A 23,237-nucleotide genomic window follows, 5' to 3' on the forward strand; every position below is an offset into this window, starting at 1 on the left:
TCAAACACACCCCTCCTTAATTACGTCATCAAACACATTCCTCCTTAATTACGTCATCAAACACATTCCTCCTTAATTACGTCATCAAACACACCCCTCCTTAATTACGTCGTCAAACACACCGCTCCTTAATTACGTTGTCAAACACACCCCTCCTTAATTACGTCATCAAACACACCCCTCCTTAATTACATCATCAAACACACCCCTCCTTAATTACATCGTCAAACACACCCCTCCTTAATTACATAATCAAACACACCCCTCCTTAATTACATCATCAAACACACCCCTCCTTAATTACGTCATCAAACACACCCCTCCTTAATTACATCATCAAACACACCCCTCCTTAATTACGTCGTCAAACACACCCCTCCTTAATTACGTCGTCAAACACACCCCTCCTTAATTACATCATCAAACACACCCCTCCTTAATTACATCATCAAACACACCCCTCCTTAATAACATCGTCAAACACACCCCTCCTTAATCATGTCACACCTCCCAATGACGTGACAGGAAATTAGCCATCATGTTTGTGAAAAGCGCTATATAAATAAATTTGAGTTTGACTATGTTAGGACAGACTTCTTATGGCGCACTTGAAACAGAAAAGGTTGGAGCGAAAAAAAGTCCCACCAGGTGATCCTGGAGTTCTTCATGTTGCTCAACCATTGCGTTGCCTCGTGATCTCCAGAACAGATCTCCTCAAAGATGCTGCGACTGTTTTCTGCAACTTCAGCAACTTTTGGGAGCATCCCAAACGTGCTAGCCAGAACACCGCCACTTCCCTGGACTACCACGCTGGCCAGAAGTAGATGTAGGCGGCACCATGAGAGAAACAAATATGTGTCTGGCACGCTGGGTTGCAGGCAATGACGTGTTCTGCACAGACTTGCCTTACAATGCATTTTTCTCACAAACGTCTGGTCATTAACAAGTCGGATGAAGGATGAGAGATTGCTGCATGCAAATTTTTTAAGAGACGTGGCTCAACGTGTTGGTTTTCAACTCAGCTGTGGGACTACCAAGCTGCTCACTACACCATGCAGACTGAAGAAAGAGGCCAGGGTCTGTATCTGTGACAACATCCCTCTCCTTGGTACTGTGGTTCCCACAGCAATGTCCCCTCTTTTTTTCTTTTTTTTACATTTCTTCCTGGGTTTTGCTTTCCATGTGTCTAGTGTTTTCCCTTAGTTTCCACACCTCCTTGTTAGATCTCTACTAACTAGTTTCACCTGTATGTTTTGTTCCTTGTTTTACCTGTGTATTTAATCCCCTACTTGTCATGTTCCTGTTTGTTGGTTAATGTTGATCTGTTGTGTGAGTGATGTTCTTCTCATCTTCTCATCTTCTGCCCTTCGTCTTTGTATGTTCTTTGCGTTTATCAATATCTCCTTGTAAATCCCCATTTGCACCCATGTTGTCTTGTTCATTAGTTATTATGCTTCTCTGGTTTATATCTTAGTTTATCTTTATTAGAGTGTCTTAGTTCCTAGTTGTTCAAGTGATTGTCTTCATTGTATGTTCGCTCTGAACTGATGTTTGCTTTGAGTTGTTCATCTCTGGTTAGCATGTTTGTGTTTCTAGTGTGTTTAGTTATCTTCATTCCATAGCATGTGTACTGACTAATCCTGGAGGCTGATGACTGGATTGTTAGGACGTGTGTCTATGCACACGTCCTAACGTGTCTATGCACTTGAAAGTAATCGCCCAGAAAGTTCGGTTGATGAAGGTAAAATGTATGTGCTAGTTTATTTTCCCCAACAAGACAACATGGCAAATAACTCATAACAAACTTGAAAGTAGCCAAAATAACACATAATCCTCACCTTAACCACTCACAATATCAAGGTCACACAGACACAGTCGAAAACTGTTGCTTCCTATCAGCCCCTGTCTCCGGTGGAGTTCACCATGGGTATTTAGAGAGTAAAAAGACCCTCTAGTGGCAGGGAGGTAAATTACAGCAACACAAATAATACATGGCTCATACACACCCACCCCTAATTGAATCTATAAGAGCAATTACAAAATCTAATGAGCCATAAACACCAAAGTGAAAACAAAAAAAAAGGGAATAACCAATTACTCCACAGCTTCATTGAGCAAACATATTTTGGTTATTGGTCGTTCAATGATATTGGCCTTGGTTTGCAAACGAACCACACGTACTAGGCCACACTTATCAGGGAATGTTTCAAGTATGCGGCCAAGTATCCATGACCCACGTGGTGCTGTGTGATCTGCAACCATGACCAAGTCTCCAGGAGCAAAGTTCCTCTTCGCCTGATTCCATTTTTGGCGCTCCTGCAAGAGCGGTAAGTATTCATGAATCCATCTTTTCCAAAAGAGATTTGAAATGTACTGGGTCTGTTTCCATCGCCTCCTTGCATATACATCCCCTTTGTCAAATAGACCCGGTGGAAGAACTGGTTTTCCTTTAAGGAGTAGCAAATGGTTTGGCGTCAGTGCCTCAAGATCGGTGGGGTCCCCCGAGAGCTGTGTAATGGGGCGATCATTCAACATAGCTTCAGCTTCACAAAGCACAGTATGAAACATTTCATCAGTTGGGGTTTGCTGACGGAGTACAGAGCACAAAATTCTCTTAATCATACGAATAATGCGCTCCCAAGTGCCACCGTGATGGGACCCGGCTGGAGGGTTAAAGCTCCACTTGATTCCCCTTTCAGACAAGGCCCTTTCAATGCGGTCATGGTTCAAAGAGGCTAAGGCTTCTCGCAGTTCTCTTTCGGCACCCACGAAATTAGTGCCATTGTCAGATCTCATGTGCGCCACTTGTCCTCTACGACAGATGAATCTACGCAATGCGTTAATGCAGGAGTCTGTGTCAAGAGAGTAGGCCATTTCTAAATGCACAGCCCTGCTGGTCATGCAGGTGAACACTACGCCGTATCTTTTTACAAGGCCACGCCCTTTTTTCACGTTAACTGGCCCAAAATAATCTACCCCAACATTAGTGAATGGTGGTAGATCAGGAACCACTCGCTCCTCTGGCAGATCTGCCATTTTTTGCATGCCAGGTTTCGCACTCTGAAATTTGCAAATGAGACATCTGGATATAACCCTTCTCACTACCGTTGGTCCACTTGTAATCCAGTACTTTCGCCTGGCAGTGGAAAGAACATGGTTTCTTCCACCATGTCCAAGCTGTAAATGGAAGTAACGGAGGATTAGTTCAGAGACATGCTGATCTTTGGACAAGATGAAGGGATGTTTGATGTTCTCGGGAATAGCTGCCTTGTTCAGCCGTCCCCCAACCCGCAAAAGCCCTCCTTCTAACACTGGACTTAATTTGAAAATGCTGCTACCTCTTGGCACTTGCGGTTTGCCAAGAGCTAGGGCCGCGAGTTCAACAGGGAATCTCTCTTTCTGGCAGAAGGCAATGATGGAGGTTTCAGCCTCCAAAAGATCTTCCAGGGTCACCTTCTGATTCCCAAGTGTCATTGAGAAAATTTGTAGCTCCCTTCGAGCATTAGACATTACTGCCCTGGTAGCATGAGCGTTTGATAGCTCAAACTCTTTCCTTTTCTTACTTAATTTTAGCAGAGTTCTTTTCAATTTCAGGAACCAAGCAACTGCAACCTTCAATCTTTGCCAGTCAGAGAAGTGGGTAATCAGTCGTGATGTGGCATTGGCGTCGATAAGTATAGCATTAACCGTTAAACTTTTCTTAAACTCTGGATCATCAGCGGTAACACTTATGTCCACAGGAAATGTCGGCCACCTTTCTTCAGGTTCACTTAAAAATTTTGGGCCTTCCATCCATTTTTGCTTCAGAAGATCTTCTGCCTTACATCCACGTGAAGCAGCATCAGCAGGGTTTAGGGATGTGGGAATGTATCTCCATTGCTCAACCTCCGAGCTATCCCTGATTGCACTTATCCTGTTTGCAACAAAAGTTTGAAATCTGCGGTCCTCATTCTTTATATACTTGAGAACTGATGTACTGTCAGTCCAGAAGCATGTCTTCTCCAGTGGAATATCCAACTCTGATCGAAGCATCTTATCCACTCTTGCTGCAACCACAGCAGCCGTGAGCTCTAATCGGGGAATGGTGACAGACTTCAACGGAGCCACTCTGGCTTTGCCAAACAGGAAGGCAACATGAACCCTCTTCTCCATGTTCTCAATTCTCAAGTAAGTTGCCGTGCCATATCCGTTCACGCTTGCGTCAGCGAAGTGGTGTAACTGGGCGCTGATCATCTTCCCAAATCCATCAGGTTTCAAGCATCTATGGATCTTGAAATCTGTCACCCTCTCCAGATCTGTCAGCCACTTGCTCCACTTTTGCTGGACAGCTGGAGGTATTGGACCGTCCCAATCACACTTTACCCTGCACAACTCCTGCAGCAGTAACTTGGCAGGTAGAACTACAGGTGCCAGAAATCCCAATGGATCATAGACAGAACCGATGATGGATAATATGCCTCGTCTGGTTGGTGGTTTCTCTTTGACCTTCAGCTTGAACTTGAAAGTATCTGTCTCAACGCACCACTGCAAACCAAGGGCCCGGTCCAATGGCAACTTATCCCTGTCCAGATCAAGTTCATGCAGGTTCTTGGACTTAAGATCCTGGGGAATGCTTTGAAGCACTTTCCGACTGTTACTGATCCATTGTGTGAGGGTGAAACCTCCCTTGCTGCATATGTTCGTAAGGTGCTTGACCATGGTGACTGCTTCCATTTCAGAAGGCAGACTCCGCAACAGATCATCCATGTAGAAATTACGGTTGACCGTTGCAATCACTTCTGTTGGAAAGTTGGCTTGGTTATCTTCAGCAGTCTTTCTAAGTGCATAACAGGCAACACTGGGTGAGGACACTGCTCCAAATAAGTGGACAGTCATACGATGCTCAACCAGGTCCTTTTCCAAGTCACCTTGAGGCCACCACAGGAATCTTAAAAAGTCTCTGTGCTGCTCTGCCACCCTAACCTGGTGAAACATAGCCTTTATGTCTGCCATTATGGCTACTTTATCCTGTCTAAACCTTAGTAGAACGCCAACTAATGAACTGGTGAGGTTTGGACCTTGCAAGAGCTGACTATTAAGAGAGACCCCTTTGTATTCTGCTCCGCAATCAAACACAACTCGTAGCTTCCCTTTCCGCGGATGGTAAACGCCGTGGTGTGGGATATAACACACCTTCCCGATTGGTGCTTTGAGCTGTTGCTGAGGCACTTCCTCTGCATAGCCGTTACTAATGACATCGGCAAGGAAACTCTTGTACTCATTATGAAAGCTTGCGTCTTTCTGTAGTCTCCTCTTCAGACCACAAATACGTTGTACAACAATGCTGAGGTTGTTTGGCATGGAGACATCTTTGCCTTTGAAAGGCAATTGAAATGTGTAGTGCCCCTCTTGCAGCTGAACTGAGCTTTTCATTGTCTCCATAAACAAAGTTTACAACAAAGTTTACAAAGTTTATTTGTATCGCGCTTTTCACAACACATGTTGTCACAAAGTGCTTTACAGGATTTAAAAGGTTTAACAATACTATGGGTCCAGATCCCTAATGAGCAAGCCAAGGCGACAGTGGCGAGGAAAAACTCCCTAGATGGTGGGGAATAGGAAGAAACCTCGGGAGAACCAAGACTCAAAAGGGAACCCATCCTCCATTGGGCGGCCCGTTAACACACAAATTACGCAAAATACAGACAAATACACAAGTCACACACAAATCACACAATCAGACTAAGTAAAGGTAAAAATGAAAGTTCTGGGTTTTGATATTGTCACTGTAAATGTCTGTTGATGAACGCCAGGCTTTCATTCCATGTCGGAGCAGCGATGCTGGTATTGTAGGCTCCGACTGCAGTGTTACTCTCCAGGTGAACCTTGGAGAAAAGATACGAGATGTAGTAAATATGTAACAAATTAATCAAAGGCCAAACTAAACAGATGAGTCTTTAATCGAGTTTTAAACATTGAGACTGTGTCTGAGTCCCAAATAGAGGCAGGAAGATTATTCCACAATTGTGGAGCTTTAGAAGAAAAGGCTCTTCCACCTGCTGTGATCTTTTTGATCCTAGGAACAGTTAATAACCCTGCGTCCTGTGAGCGAAGTGAACGCGCTGGGTTATATTGTTCAATAAGTTCACTAAGATAGTCTGGAGCTAAGCCATGCAGCGTTTTATATGTTAATAAAAGTATTTTATAGTCAATACGGAATCTAATTGGCAGCCAGTGTAATGACGATAGTACGGGACTAATGTGATCAAACTTTTTAGTTTTTGTTAAAACTCGTGCTGCTGCGTTCTGAACCAGCTGGAGTTTGTTTATCGATTTACCAGAACATCCAGCTAAGAGACTGTTGCAATAGTCTAAACGAGAGGATATGATATGAATGCATGGAAACCTTTTGTCTTCCTGTGACATTTCCTCCTGTTCGTCAGCAGCTCGCTCATTGAAATCATAATTGTACTGGCTAATTAGCAGTTCCTCAATTCTATCAATTGCGATTCTGTTGGCATGGACTTGAGGATGATCAATTTCACAGTCGCTGCTACCCCTTAACGGCCCGTTTATTACCCACCCCAACAGGGTCCTGATTGCATAGGGTCCATTCTCACCTTCACGACTATTAATTACCTCCCATGGTTCCATAAGTTTGGAGGCATTGGTGCCAATCAATAGGTCAACTCCAGCATTTAGATAAGGAATTTTTACTGTCTCCAAGTATGGCCATTTTCTTAGCTCCCTTTTGCTAATGATGTTGGCTGTAGAGACGGGCATTTCTTGCTGAACACATACTTGGGGAAGTGGATAGAAGCAATCATCTGAATAGGCAGATATCTCCAGGTTGTCAACAACAGAACTCTCTACCACATTGGCATGGCCTAATGTGCGGATATGAAGCTTGAGTTTGCGCCCTTCCAAGTTCAGCGTCTCAATGAGGTTCCTGGTGCAAAAAGTTCCTGTACTTCCTGGGTCCAGAAAGGCATGCGTTTCAAGGACTTTGCTACCCTTGGAGCACTTAACTTTTACAGGCAAAATGGGCAGAATTCCGTTACAGTGGCCAACCCCTGTAAGACCACAAGCGGATGATGTAGAACAGCTGTCAGAAGTGTTTGGCTGCTCAGAATCCTTCTGCTTACTACCCGTCCGAGTCACTCCTTGTTTGTCTCCAATGTGCAAGACAGTGGGGTGCATTCTGTTACACCTTTTGCAAGTTATGCGCCTCTCACAGTTCTTGCTCAGATGTCCTGTGCACAAGCAACTGAAGCACAAGCCATTTTCTTTTAAATACTCCAATTTCTCCCTATGCAGCTTTCTCCCCAGCTTAAAGCACTGATCCAAAGTATGACCGCTAATGTTGCAATACATGCAGGAAATGGAATCAGTCTTAGTAAATGTGACTTTGTCATAGTCATCATCTGGTGTACTGGACTCATCCTGAATAACCACCTGTGTGGCAAAGCTGTTACGTCTTAGGTAGGGTTTAACTGATGATTTGGTTGATTTGGTTGCCCCTTTGACATCAGGTGAGCCCTCCTGTATATCACCAAAGACTGGATCCGAAGTGACTCTCACCTGACGCTCAATGAAATTCACAATGTCTAAAAATTGTGCTCTTCGTCCTGTTTTCTCCAAGATATCACATGCCTTAGTTCTCCATTTATCTCTGAGTTTATATGGAAGTTTTCGGCTCAGGATCTTGATGTTAGCTGACATGTTGAGCTCCTCCAAGTACTGAAGGTCAGCCATGGCATTGGAACACTCACGTAAGAAAAGTCCATAAGCCTTGAGTGCTTCAGGGTCCTCAGCTTTAATGCTAGGCCACTCCATGACCTTCTTCATGTATGCTGCAGTGCTTTAAGCTGGGGAGAAAGCTGCATAGGGAGAAATTGGAGTATTTAAAAGAAAATTTAAACCAGAAAGGTGGCCGACATTTCCTGTGGACATAAGTGTTACCGCTGATGATCCAGAGTTTAAGAAAAGTTTAACGGTTAATGCTATACTTATCGACGCCAATGCCACATCACGACTGATTACCCACTTCTCTGACTGGCAAAGATTGAAGGTTGCAGTTGCTTGGTTCCTGAAATTGAAAAGAACTCTGCTAAAATTAAGTAAGAAAAGGAAAGAGTTTGAGCTATCAAACGCTCATGCTACCAGGGCAGTAATGTCTAATGCTCGAAGGGAGCTACAAATTTTCTCAATGACACTTGGGAATCAGAAGGTGACCCTGGAAGATCTTTTGGAGGCTGAAACCTCCATCATTGCCTTCTGCCAGAAAGAGAGATTCCCTGTTGAACTCGCGGCCCTAGCTCTTGGCAAACCGCAAGTGCCAAGAGGTAGCAGCATTTTCAAATTAAGTCCAGTGTTAGAAGGAGGGCTTTTGCGGGTTGGGGGACGGCTGAACAAGGCAGCTATTCCCGAGAACATCAAACATCCCTTCATCTTGTCCAAAGATCAGCATGTCTCTGAACTAATCCTCCGTTACTTCCATTTACAGCTTGGACATGGTGGAAGAAACCATGTTCTTTCCACTGCCAGGCGAAAGTACTGGATTACAAGTGGACCAACGGTAGTGAGAAGGGTTATATCCAGATGTCTCATTTGCAAATTTCAGAGTGCGAAACCTGGCATGCAAAAAATGGCAGATCTGCCAGAGGAGCGAGTGGTTCCTGATCTACCACCATTCACTAATGTTGGGGTAGATTATTTTGGGCCAGTTAACGTGAAAAAAGGGCGTTGCCTTGTAAAAAGATACGGCGTAGTGTTCACCTGCATGACCAGCAGGGCTGTGCATTTAGAAATGGCCTACTCTCTTGACACAGACTCCTGCATTAACGCATTGCGTAGATTCATCTGTCGTAGAGGACAAGTGGCGCACATGAGATCTGACAATGGCACTAAATTCGTGGGTGCCGAAAGAGAACTGCGAGAAGCCTTAGCCTCTTTGAACCATGACCGCATTGAAAGGGCCTTGTCTGAAAGGGGAATCAAGTGGAGCTTTAACCCTCCAGCCGGGTCCCATCACGGTGGCACTTGGGAGCGCATTATTCGTATGATTAAGAGAATTTTGTGCTCTGTACTCCGTCAGCAAACCCCAACTGATGAAATGTTTCATACTGTGCTTTGTGAAGCTGAAGCTATGTTGAATGATCGCCCCATTACACAGCTCTCGGGGGACCCCACCGATCTTGAGGCACTGACGCCAAACCATTTGCTACTCCTTAAAGGAAAACCAGTTCTTCCACCGGGTATATTTGACAAAGGGGATGTATATGCAAGGAGGCGATGGAAACAGACCCAGTACATTTCAAATCTCTTTTGGAAAAGATGGATTCATGAATACTTACCGCTCTTGCAGGAGCGCCAAAAATGGAATCAGGCGAAGAGGAACTTTGCTCCTGGAGACTTGGTCATGGTTGCAGATCACACAGCACCACGTGGGTCATGGATACTTGGCCGCATACTTGAAACATTCCCTGATAAGTGTGGCCTAGTACGTGTGGTTCGTTTGCAAACCAAGGCCAATATCATTGAACGACCAATAACCAAAATATGTTTGCTCAATGAAGCTGTGGAGTAATTGGTTATTCCCTTTTTTTTTGTTTTCACTTTGGTGTTTATGGCTCATTAGATTTTGTAATTGCTCTTATAGATTCAATTAGGGGTGGGTGTGTATGAGCCATGTATTATTTGTTTGAAATTATTTTGTTTGTTTGAAAGCTTTTCCATTCCTTGTTCATTGATGATTCCTGTTAAGCCTCTTTACAGTTTCATCTTTATCTAGCAACTATTTGTATTTGTATTATTCATTTTATTTGTCTTTAATAGCATTGCTTTTGTTTGGATATATGTTTTTATTTATTCTATAAGTTTTAAAGCTCTAATTCACTTGCATTTGAAATGATACAATCTACATTTGTACATCAATAATGTCTGCTGCACTAACCACAGCAGACTTAAAATATATATTGCTTAAATGCAGGATATTTTATCTGCCTCAGGAACTTCCAATTGCTATTTTCAGGGCTATGTGCATTCCTCCGCAAGCTAGCATACTTGACCACCAGTAAACACCAGTATTGCCACTCTTATGTGGCTTTTGTTGTAGCAGGAGATTTTAACCAGGCTGACTTAAAATCGGTGCTACATAAATTCTTTCAGCAAGTGCAGTGTCCTTTCAGAGACTGAAAAACTGCATTAGGTGTTCATCCTCAAGGACTCATATTGGGTTTTCTCTGGCCCCCATGTAGGACAATCGGACCATTTGTCTCTGTTCCTGACATCAACTTACAGACCTCTCTCATACATAAGACCAAACCCACAATAAAGAAAACCAAACAAGGCCTGAGGGAGCAACTTCATAACTCTAAGACTGCTATAACCTACAAACTGGGATGTGTTTGCACAACAGGCTACCTACAGAATGCAGGTGCACCCAGGGGAGAACACAGTCAGGGTTCTTCCACACCAACACCTCTGAGGATAATGTCACATTGAACAAGAAAATACAGATATTTCCAAACCACAAATCCTGGATGACCAAAGAGGTACAAACCTGTAAAAGCACAGTGATGCTTTTATATCTGGAGACCTTACAGTATATAATACTCCAAGGTCAAACCTGAAAAAGGTACACAAGAGGCCACGGACATATACAGAACAAGACCTTCTGTAGCGCTGACTCTAGTAGCATACAGCAGTACAAGTGTATAGATACGAGAACACCCCTACCTGCCCCAGAATGATGTCACACTGTCCCATGACTTCAACCCTTTATTGGCTTAAAATAGGAAACACAGTCAACACAATAATTCCAGACACACAAAATGATGAGGTTGTTACATTACACATGAAATTCAACCTGCCCCTATCCATAGCCCCCAAGTGTACGAGGCCTGCCATGAAGTGCTTGGATAGATTAGTCTTCCATCATATCAAACCAGGTTCCCTAGTCCTCAGGCCTCAGGTCGGTTTTCCTATAGACCCAACATGTCAACAAAGGACACCAACTCTCTGTCTTTTCATACTGTCATGACTCACCTAGAAAAACAGGTAACCTGTGAGTGTAACAAATCTCCACTAAAGTCACTAAGCTCAGACAGTCAGTTTGCAAACAAAGTTGAAGCTGGCACCAATCTGACTTTTCGGAACACTAACCACCTGTTTCCTGCTGTCAACAATGTCTGCTGTCCCTTTAGACTACACCTCCAATGTAATCATTTCATTTTTCTTGAACTCTATCTACTCCTGATGATCTTGGAATGGAACAACCACAAACTTGAACCAACCCCCGTTGAGCTCACGTCACCTTTCTACTCATCTGAGGTCTTGAGCTCACTGTAATAAACTCATTCCTTCTCAGAATAAACAGTTGTTGCAAGTCAATCCTCTCTATCCTTGTGTGTTTTACTTGTTACAGTGAGGTTGATATTTATAGACCACAGTTCTCCCCTCAATACTGTCAATCTCAGCAAGCTCACCTCTGGGTTCCACTAGCATCGTCTCGTCACTATGCAGTCGGATGCTGAACTTTCTGTCAGAGCATCCCTGTGCAGTGAGGCTGGGCCCAACCTGTCCTCCACTATTACACTGAGTACTGGCACACCACAAGGATGTGTACTGAGCCCCGCTCTCTAGTCTTTCTTTACGCTGCTGTGTTCCTGCATTAACTACTAACACAATCCTTGAGTTTGCAGATGACACAAGGTGATTGGCCTCACCTCCAGTGGTGATGAATCAGTTTACAGAGTGCAGGTGCAGAAACTGGTGAGCTGGTGTTCAGAGAGAAACTTGTAACTAAGTAGCGCAAAAACTAATGAGATAGCCGTCAACTTTGGGAGGTCATGGAAAGAAGAGAACATTCCAATCTCCATCAATGGTGACAGAGAGAGAGAGAGAGAGAGAGAGAGAGAGAGAGAGTGCTCAGGTTCACATTCATGGGCATTCACATCTCATAGCTAACAAGGAACTCTAACTGTTCTGGCTTGTGCACCTAATTTAGAACAGTTCCATGCATTTCAACCAAAATAAATAGGTTCCCAAACCCCTTAAAATGTATTCCCAGCTGACACCACAGTGCTTCAGCGTGAACCATGACAACAGGTGGGGGTGTGTCAAGTGGAAGAGGAGAGACTTATCATGCAGTGAAGCTGGATATAGTAATTTAGCAGCACATTAAGCTGTTCTTGATGGTGTGCTGGTGTTTGACAGACCATCACACTAGATGACTGGGGTGCTGAATTCAGACCTCTACAGCAATGCTGGGTGCTGACCCCGCATCTCCGTCCACACTGGTCTTCAATGACGTTAAGTTAAACATTAATATAGTTCATTATCTGTTATTATTTCATTGTCTGTTACACAATTGTCATTTTCCCCTCAGGACACTCAAGAAAACTGGTCTGTCCCAAAAGGTGATGGTGCAGACCAATTTTCAGTAGAGGCAGCTTTCTATAGCTCTACCACAGAGAGCATCCTTACCTACAGCAGCTCTCTATGGGACCATAGCTACACAACAGCTGAAAGCACAGCTCTTCACAGGTCGTCTTCAGCACACAGAAAATCACTGGGAAACTGCTACCAACCTTGGAGAACACCTACAGCTCACACTGCCTCAGGAAGGCCAACATCTGTAGGAACTGTACACGCACGCCATCGTGTTTGAACTGCAGCAGATGATACAAGGACACCCATGCTTGTACCTCCAGAATAGGAAACAGCTTCTTCCCCAGAGCCATAACTGCCCTGAGCAGGCCAAGAGTCCCACATACACACGCACACACACACACACACACACACACACACACACACCACCACTGTACTTTACACTACAGAACATTGGTCATATACTGTGTATCTAGTACTTTAGTCCTCTTGCCCTCATTTCTAGGGAATGACATCAATCATTCCTTGGTGTTATTTATTTATTTAATATGAATCTGTTCACATTCTGTACTGACATTTTGCTGCTACGTAGTACACTAAACCGTTGCAGTATTTAATATATTTTAAATATTTTACTATGTAATTCTTACATCATTGTACTTGACCACCACATCCTTCCAGACACTTTAATATATGTTTCTGTATGATATTACAATTTTGTACTTGGACTGCATACTTGCACATTTATTCAACTGTATTTCTTATAGCATTCCTATTATAATTATGTTTATATTATTTTTGTTAAATCTTCTTTTCTTTGGACTCTAAAAAGGGAGCCACAAACTCAATATTGTAGTGTGAAGAACGCAGAAGGATTTTCTCTTGCTTGCTCAGAGGGCCTACTGTCATAATCTCAGGAAGAGCATTGTCTCACAAAGTTTGAAACTAATCGTCTCTGGTCCTTTAAGGTTCCTGCAGAATGAAGTGAAAAATGCTAAGAAAGTTTTTTTTTTTAGCCCCTCCACTGGGGACCCAAAGTTCACGACCCCCTGACCGAGGAAACTGTCAGGGCTGGCTCGGATGCTGCTCCTCCAGCTGCCACTGGAGGGGGCTCTTCAGTCACTGCCAGGATTAACAAGCATGGCTTCTTAAGGAAGCTTGTTGTGATGGATCACTGCTGATTTGTTTTGGCTTGCCCGTTACGTCCTCAGCCCTTTCTCTTGGTCTCGAAAACACCACCATGTTTTCTCTCTGTCTCTCGTTCTCTCTCTCTTCTCTGACTTTTCGCTTTTACTTATTCGAGTGTCTATCTCCTGCACCGCTTACTGCCCTCCCTCAAGTTCTCCTCCAGCTATTTATCTTATCTATCAGTTTATCTTTTATTTTGGGAAGGGTTTTGTTTTGTCATGGCATTTGCCTGCTGCCAGTTACTTCCCCTGGCATCTTTGGTTTCGTTTTTACATGTTCCGTGCCTATGTGCACCTCTCTTGCCAGGGGGGAGGAGTCCCTCGTCGACTGACAGGCACGGTTCGACCAGGCTTCATCCGAGTCTACAGTAGTAGCCTGCCAGTCCCTCTTCCTCAGCCTCGTGGGCATGTTGCTGAAGGTAGGCGAAGATACGCTCTCCCTCACTCTCCGAGGCCACGTCCGGAACTTCGCACTGCGTGCCGGGGGAGGGCGTGTGATGGGACCTGGGAGAGGGAGCACGTTGGTGTCTCCCCCTCTTTGTCCCGTGCTTGCTTGACCTCTTTCCCGATGGCCGGAATCCTGGCATCCTTACGGCTCGTCTTTCTGTAACGGGTGCGAGAGAGTCGAGGATGCGAAGACGAGGTGCGTTCAAAGGCTACGTTTATTAGGCTTGACGCCGGACACGCTCACGGCGTATCGTAACAGCAATCAATCACACTGAACAGTATACGCTCATGGCATATCGAAACAACAGTAGAACACACTAAACCAGGGGTGGCCATTACGTCAATCGCGATCTACCGGTCGATCACGAAGGAAGTGTGGGTCGATCGCATGACATTAAAAAGTGAATGACAGGTTGTCGCCCATCCCCCCCCCCCCCCCCCCCCCCCCCCCCCCCCTTAAACGATCGACACACATCGCCACCCCCCGTCAACGGACGACACACGCCGCTAAAAAATAAATAGGTAGATCTTTCTGACTTGGTCATCTTATAAGTAGCTCGCAAGCTGAAAACTTGTGGGCACCCCTGCACTAAACAGTACACGCTCACGGCGTGCTGAATCAGTCTACTACACACAGCGAATGTCACGTTAAAGACGAGCACCAAACGATACAAATACACACACTATATACACGTAGCCTAACAAGCACCGCTTGAAACACATTAGTCTAACGAGACTAAGTGAACACACACACACCCATCCACACCCACGGACGTACATATAAAGACATGGACAACATTAACACACACCCGAAGGGAGGGGTTCGGGCTGTAGCGTGACAGTGGGAAGCCCTCAGAATTGTTGCTAGGGCCGTTTTAGGGTCTGTTTGTCGTTTAATATCTTTTTAGTAGACTGAATGCATACAGAGACCATATACAGATGTCCAGGGTCTCCCACTTGATGGGGGGATTGTGTTTCATTACCAGTTAGTGAATGATGTCTTCTACATAAAAAGTCAGCTCCACTTGGGCTGTGGTGCTAATCAGGGTGAGCTCAGCGTCCCATGCGTAGTGCATGAACTTGTAGGCCAGGAGAGTGGAGTGTGTTTACACAGAGAATTAGTCCGTTCACCATGTCCAGGCAAACGAAATGTCCAGCCAGAGATAATCAGTGCTGAAACACAAGAGAGGGAATTACTATAAAATAGTCCTCAGCCAGGATAACAAGAAAGTCTTACGATGGGATTTCTGCAGAACACCATGTGCACTGAGACCTTGGCATGCTCTCCTAAATGCTGAGCAGAGTTTTTATTATGTCACATCAACTTGACTGCAATATAAGTACAGAAACTACAGTACAGTACAGTACAGTACAGTACAGGTGGCAGGTGAATACCATCAATTTGCATCTGCCCTGGTTTGGTGGGACAAGACAGAGAGTATGCAGGTGCGGGGGGGAGTTGCAGACCAGACCCCTGGGATCTACTATAATCCTCAAGCAGGTTATCCAAGCAAATGTCTAAGGTTTTAGCCTCATCATTGTAGGCTAATGCTGCAAGGATGTTAGGGTTAAATCTGTTGAAATATTCCAGCAAGAGGACATCCTCATTCCAGCCATTTCATTAGTCAAGGTGTGAAACTCGGAGTGAGAACCCTGCGAGAGTTACATAGACTTCTAATGGGTGGTCAAACATCGCCTTGAACAGGCAGGTGAGTGTTTGTCTTCTTCCCTACACCACACCACATCGGTGCTTGTAAGTAGGGAAATAACCAGAACTATGCAGGAATGCATCAGAAGAGGGGGGCCGATGTGTGAAATACAAATTACACTGCAACAAAAGCCTTTTACAGGCTGACAGATTTCAGTCATATTTCTCGGGCAGGGCAAGATGAAAAAGACAATGCATGGACGTTGATAGCATCATCAACCTCTGGGTTAACTCGGGCATCACTGGACCAAAGTCATCTAGGATTCTTGAGATGATTCCTTAACCATTTTGTTCGGTGCAGTGAGCTAGTCATGGTGTTTACCCAGAGCTGTCCCTGGGCTAAGGGATGCAGAAAGGTTACTTGCTGACTCCATATGTGGTGAGGTCTTCAATCAAGTGCAGAACAGAGTGGGATCTGAGTGCAGCTAAACAGAATCGACACAAGAACAGAACCACCGTGGCTGCAGGACAATATAGATAAACCAGGACAGGCAAAAGTCATTAACATTAGATCAATACACTAGCAAACTTACACAAGGGGTAGACAAACCGAGAAGGTGAAGAAACAAGTGAAACAGGTGCATCAACATAAACAAACCAGCAGAGTAATGGCAGGTAATGGGGACACACAGAGGGTGAAACGGGGGAATGTATACAAACAGGAAAATGAGGAACAGGTGTAAACAATCACAGTTCAGGTGAGTGAGGTGTGTGGCTAGTGGGGCCTTCTGGGTAATGTCTGGTGCAGGTGTGAAAGTGTTAACGCTTTAAATTTCACTTACAATTTTTGTAATTGTCTTTCAAGAAGCATAAAAGGAAAGAAAATCAATTAAATAAATTCCTAATATTATACAAATGGTAAGTATTAATAAGGTCAATGTGGTCTATCTTCCTCTCTACAGATTTTATTCCTGGTGTTCTTGCACCTGCCTGATTTGAGATGCAGAGGAATTCCTGGATTTGCCACTAATAACTTGAACTTTGGTAAATGGAATATCAGCCACATATTGCCGCCCTCAGTCCTCCTATATATGTGCATTCTTCCCTTATGTGTTTTAGCGAATGATTCATTTTTCATGATTTTCCACATAGATGGTACATAAAATGAATATGTAGACTTCCATGTCATTTTTGTACATAGGTTTCTGGCTTTTTCAGACATAATATATCTTCTTTGCCCCAGGCATCTGGCAAACGGAGGCTTAGTGCATCTGTCATTCAGTGTTCGGTATCGTTGCTCTCCGTGCAAAGAAAAAAAAATCAATGATATTCATCAGGATATAGTTATAAGGACGGTGTCTTCAGAGTAATGCATCTAGAGAAAATAAGAAGTCTTAAAACAAAACTGAAATTATATATAATGTGGCTTTGGGTCTGTCTCGGTGACTGACGTGTGTTGTGTTGACTTATTGCACATGGACAGGAGGACTGGAAGTCTGAAAAAAATAAGCTGAGGTTATTTATAATCTGACAGAGGCATTGCCATCATTCCTTATGGTATGCCGAGGCGCTGAACCTGTGAGCACGTCCTCAGCGACATCTCTGAGCGGCGTGAGCATGCCGCACGTTTCGCACACACTCCTGGAATTATAATTCTCATCCTGTCTGTTCGTCGGACGGGCCCGGCGTTACAAATGCAAAGCGCTCAGCTGTGAACTTTACATCTTGTGGTTGTCAAAGACACTGAGACATGTGAGGAGCACATACGGCACTCACCGCCTCGGACGGGGAGGAAGAGGAGGGGGAGGAAGAGGAGGGGGAGGAGGGGATGGTGGGTCTGCTGGGGGGGGGGGGGGGCAGGATGGTGGACAGGGCATGCTGACTTCCTGGCAGAGTGCTAGAACAGACTGGCCCTGTCACTCACAGCACCTTCACCTGCGAGGTGCATCAAAGGGAAAGAAGGTTCTGGGCGTTTGGAAAATGGCGGCCCCTCTGATACGCTTCAGCGTGATGTCTCCACGGTCCTGAAGGCTTCCACTCCAAGTGGAGCAGTGAACACGTGACACAGGAAGGAAGGTATAACTCGTAATGTCATCAAAACGCTTCGGAGCTCAGGTGCCAACGAGCCCATGAATTTGGCGGCTTTAATTAAAGCTCAGAATTAGCACAGCTGGAATGATCTCTCTCAACGCTTTGATTTCAGCTGCTCGCTTTGTGTTCTGGTGTCCACTTGGGCGGAAACAATGACCTCTTTGCGAAATGTTCAATTTTTCGCCTCATATCATGGTGCGTGGTGACATTTTGTAACATTTTGGGGTTGCATCACACTATATAATAATCCCTCAATATCTTTCATATAGCTATAAAAATAAACAACTGTAAACGTTCTGAACTAACCTTTGCAGGTATCTGTGGCATTATCTAAAAACAAGGTTATTCATATAAAAAGCAACAGCCATATAATACTGCCAAAATCAACAATAGGAAAGCAACACCTAAACAAAACTGGCCTAGAGTTCAGTGAACATACATCAAATAGCAGAGTCATTTATAAACCTGTCAGTACTCCACCAACCTCTCACTGGCCCTCACAGGGAGATACAACTGTGCTCAGTGCTATTAGAGATTAAAACAAGGAGACTTGATGTTCAAATAAAGCAGAAATAAGCATTGGATTAATGCACGTATATTTAATGGTATATAAGAAGGTACCACGATAGGGAAGAGATCTGATTAGACGTTTAAAGTGTAACAAGAAACACGTGTGTTGGTATATGCCATCCAGAATAAAGAGATCTCCAATGACTTTTGCGTTGAGTAAATGTGAGGCAAGGCTGGTCCATTTGACCATTCTGACGAGGTCAGTAATAGTTTATTTGGACCCCATTAGCTTTCCTTTCCCAGCCACACTACACCTTTGTACTAGCAGTATAGTGACACAGAAACACTATCAGCTAATCAGAGCCAAATGAAGAAAAGTGGACTGAGACCACAAGGAATTGCTCTTTTTTCCTTACTGAAGGCAATGTGTCTAACACACACACACACACACACGCTCACACCAAGTGAGATGACCTGCTTTACATTCTGATGGAGTACTAAATGGTAGAATGGATTAGATGCAGGACAGTCCCACAAACCAGGAGGATCTACAGGACAGCGTTTCAATCACTCTACAGCAGAGCAGAGCAAAAATAAAACCACAGACCCATGGAGTGCTGAGAAGAATAAGACTATGAGAGACGAAAGATAGAAGAGGAGGAGGAGAAGCAATTGTAATGAAAAGCCAAATGAGTAATTCTAGCAAAGGCACCATGGCCATTATGTGAACATACATGTACTGAATGTGTTGTAAGTTTAAATGTGTATATGTGTAGTTTTATTACCGATTCAGTGACAAAATGGTGTATAGTTTTGGTTTGAGCAAATGTGTGCGGCATTATTCAGAAAGAAAAAAAAAGAAGGACATTCTTGCAAAGAATAATTTGTATATGAACATCAGATCATTCTTGAGCACTGCCATGGAATATGGGTTTTGAAAAGCTGATTACTGGTTTTAAGGTGCTTATTCCCCAAACATATTTTTTCCAAACCTGTTGACTGTGAGAAGTAGAGCTATGTGAAATAGACATGTACCATATATGTATAGTGATCACACTGCATTTCCCAGTGTTAGCTGAACCTCACTCTTCCATTCACTGACCCATATTACCGCCGTCCGGCACCCTATGCTTATACACATAAAACCCCTCAAAACCTAATCCAGATTTGCCATATGTGCAGAAAATGTCTTCCAGTGTAGACAGAGTTGGGGACAGAGGGCTGTGCTCAGGGCCAGGACGCCATAGATCTACTCCTCTTCATCACGTTGTTTTCACATAAAAATGACACATGGGTAGTAATCACCCTTAGAGTCTGGAGAGCAGCGCCTGGTAAAACATTCACTGAAGATGTTTGAGCTGCCAGGGGTGTTGTACATACAGGATAGCCCATGGTACTCTCTTCAGAGGAGAGCTGACTAGAACTGAACTAAACAAACCAACAAACAAAAACATGAGTTCTCATCAGCTTGAAGGTCAAGAAATTGAGCTCTTTACTGTTGGAGTTGGAATGGTCTTTAATGAACAAAGCTGTCCTTGTACTTTGTATTTCTGAGTGCATCCTACCAAGCGTTGAATGTTTTCGACCTCAGCTTACGCAGTGTAGTAGGTTTTCATATGATAGCTATACTGATGTTCAGTTCTTCAGTCATATTCAGTAGGCCAGTTCTTCAGTTATCTAATAGCTGTGTGTCAGTATCTCTTCCTCCTTCATTCGTTGATGTGACCTTGTTTGTAAATGCACAGAAATGCTACAAATCTTTACATAGCATAATAAGCTAATAGAGTATTACATGTTATTCAATAATAAATCGGCACACTGTCCATTATCATTTGACTTTCTCATTCTGCAGAGCACATGGACTGTCACTTTGACATCTGTATCTTAACATCTACTTGGGCCATGGTCAGAAGACTCTTTACAGTAAGTCTCAGATGCTGGAGAGCAAGTTTCCTATCAAAGTCCATCTCTCATCCCTTTGGCGTTTCAGTTTTAGCCCTCCATTTTACATCCAAACACAGAGAGCCTCTGAGCTCTGCGTCAAAATGTCATTCCTGTCCACAGAGATTGCATGTGTTCGCACTGTAAGTGGAGATATGACATTTTTCTGCATAATCTCTCGTTCTCTGTCCCCCTTTTTCTTCCTCCCTCTGTCTATCCTTGCCCATTTTGCACGCTCTTTCTGTGGATTTGAAATGTCTGACTTTGAGAGTGCATTAAAATGTCCTGCAGCTGAGTGGTGCAGGCATTAGGGAGATAGTGTGGAATGATGTAAAGTGCAGGCACGCAGCCCCCTTTGAGAGCCCGTGATTGATGTTCAAAGCAGAGGCCAAAGAGTGGGCAGGTTGCCTGACATCTACAGAGTCATCTGCTCAGATTGTCCATGTGAAACGGAGAAGGAGAGAGGACAGAGGGAAAGACACAGAGGGACTTTCAAAAACCGAGTGCGACATTTTAAAGGATTAAATGATCATTTGTAGTGTGGTAAGAAAAAGTTCCCTTCATGTATATTGTAAAAAAAAAAAAAACAAAAACATTCTGGTGAGTTATAAATTATGTAGAAAGAGCTTTTCCTGTATTTTCATGGTGTGACTCCATCACTAGTGACATATTTTCCTGTGTGACTCTCAGCACATCTACTTTCTTTGACCTTCATCTGAAATGTTCATCTGTCTTCTCTGCAACAATGAGTGTTTCTTGCTGCAGTGCAGCAACAGTTCACCCACTTGGAGGGACTGAATTACACGCCTCTGTCAACAACAACACTATTTTCACATGGAGGAGAACCATGCGGATTGAAATGTCATGGACCCAGTACATTTTTCTGTGATGTTTCTGCTGAACTTTACACACTTGACTTGCACTATACATAAAACGTGAAGTGTTGTCACTGAGCTGGTCTGGTGTGCTCTCCTAGTCTCTTCCATAACCAACATGAATACTAACAACAGAATCACCTGAAGAAGAACATCGGAAAGAGGAGTATATGAAACAGGCCATACTACAAATGTTTTGTAAAATAACAGTAGCCTATGTCTGAAACATACATCCTGACATAATGGCCACGGTTGTTGCTGGTGTGACATAAATGGACCTTAAAGGAGGCTCATGTCTTGCAACCATCTAATAGCAGTGTGTTGTTAATGTGAGCACCGTGTGAGAACAGAGGTGAAGCACTTCATGTGTGAGGAGGGGCCAGGCCTCGAGAGCGGCCGTCCTGCTCCACACAGGCCATCTTAAACAAGTGCTTTAAAGCCCACTCAGGCTTTGGGTGACTATGAGAGGAGATAGAGTGTTTTTCCAGCTTCAGCTTAGAAAATCCCTTTTTGAGCATAATATCCTCCATTCACATTATTTCTGAGTTCTGGTAGACTTGCTAGAACACCATGATAGTCACTGCAGTCTCTGAGCAATCTTATGTCTCTGGGAATTAGTAGCATGACCATCACAAAATATTTGAGAAAACTAAAGACATAAGATATGCTTTTGAGCCTTGTTTACCTGACAAGCAACTAAATCACAGTTTTGCATGGTTATCATTTTACAATTTGATGCATGTTTTCCAAAATTAATAGCTTTACTTAACAAATAAAGCAAACCATTTTTATATTAGATTAGCAATGTGTCCTCAGTGTTACCAATATGAGAAAAAAATATATGAATGAATCTAAGCAATCAATAAGGGGAAGATATGGAAAGAGGTCTGAGTGAAATAGGCTTGTAAACGCTGTCTCTTTGGTAATGAGCATGAAGAGTGTAATCTGAGAAACCTCCTTAAAATGACACTGCCACAACCGGGCTGCAATGTTAATTATGATGTGTAAAAATGTATGCATAAGTGTGTGTGTGTGTGTGTGTGTGTGTGAGTGTGTGTGTGTGTGTGTGTGTGTGTGTGTGTGTGTGTGTGTGTGTACTATAGAGAGAGAGAAGTAGAACGATTGAGAGAGGATTCTTCATCTGAGAGCAGCTTATTAACATCAAGGTCAGTTTTATCAGACCCCCAAGCTGTCGTTTTTCTCACATTACTGATGAAACAGAGAATAAACAGTTATGGGTGAATTGTACTATGAGCATGAACACACACGCTTATGCTAATAACCTTGCCACAAAACCTGAGCAATACAGAGCAGGTAGCAGGTGCTAGTTTAAACGAATGTGCAATTGTGTTTATGCAAAACCAATTACGATAATGATTTCTCATCAATGATTTCATGCATAGACAATTAGTGAATAATTCTGTCATCTTTGAATGGTAATGATAGAAGATTTTTACATGTTGTAAAATAAGTGGTTCCCTATAGATATATATAGGGGTTTAAAAAATGAACTGGAACATTATTAAACTTGAAAAAAAGCCAGGTAACTGCCTGAGGATATTACCTTCACCTCTTTGACTGAGATGGTAATGAAGGCATGATGGAGCCATGGTTTTCCAAGGTTTAGGTGCAGTAAAACTCACAAGTGACATGAACAGTTTTAAACCTGAATCTGTCATGTCTGCCCGTCTTCTGTGCTTAGAGAGTCTCTGCATTTGCTCTGTTTCAGTGTGACTGTGGGACAGAGGACGAGCAAGGACACCAAACCCGATCTCCTTCTTCTGCGCTTCTTTGGGCCACTGAAAGGTCATCAGTGCACTTGTTAGCTTAGAGGAAAGACATGCTGACACTTAACACCCATTTGGACGCACATGCTGTCTCTTTGAGTAATTTATTCTCTGACATCAACAAACTTTAGGAAGAATTAGTCTTTGTCAGCAATTATAAATTAGGTTTAGCCTTCAAATGAGTCAGTTGGAAGGCAGCAGGTGGAATTAGTACTGACAGCCTGGTGGCATTGCATGAAAATAGTTGTGACTACACGATATTTGAACCATGGCAAGTTTATCTTGACATTCATTTGCTCGCTATAACAATGTATGTAGCAATGCAATTGGTTTTGTACAACTATAAGAATAATGGGAATGTGAATTCTAGTAAACAATC

Source organism: Brachyhypopomus gauderio, unplaced genomic scaffold, assembly GCF_052324685.1.
Source record: "Brachyhypopomus gauderio isolate BG-103 unplaced genomic scaffold, BGAUD_0.2 sc85, whole genome shotgun sequence".
NCBI classification, from domain to species: domain Eukaryota; kingdom Metazoa; phylum Chordata; class Actinopteri; order Gymnotiformes; family Hypopomidae; genus Brachyhypopomus; species Brachyhypopomus gauderio.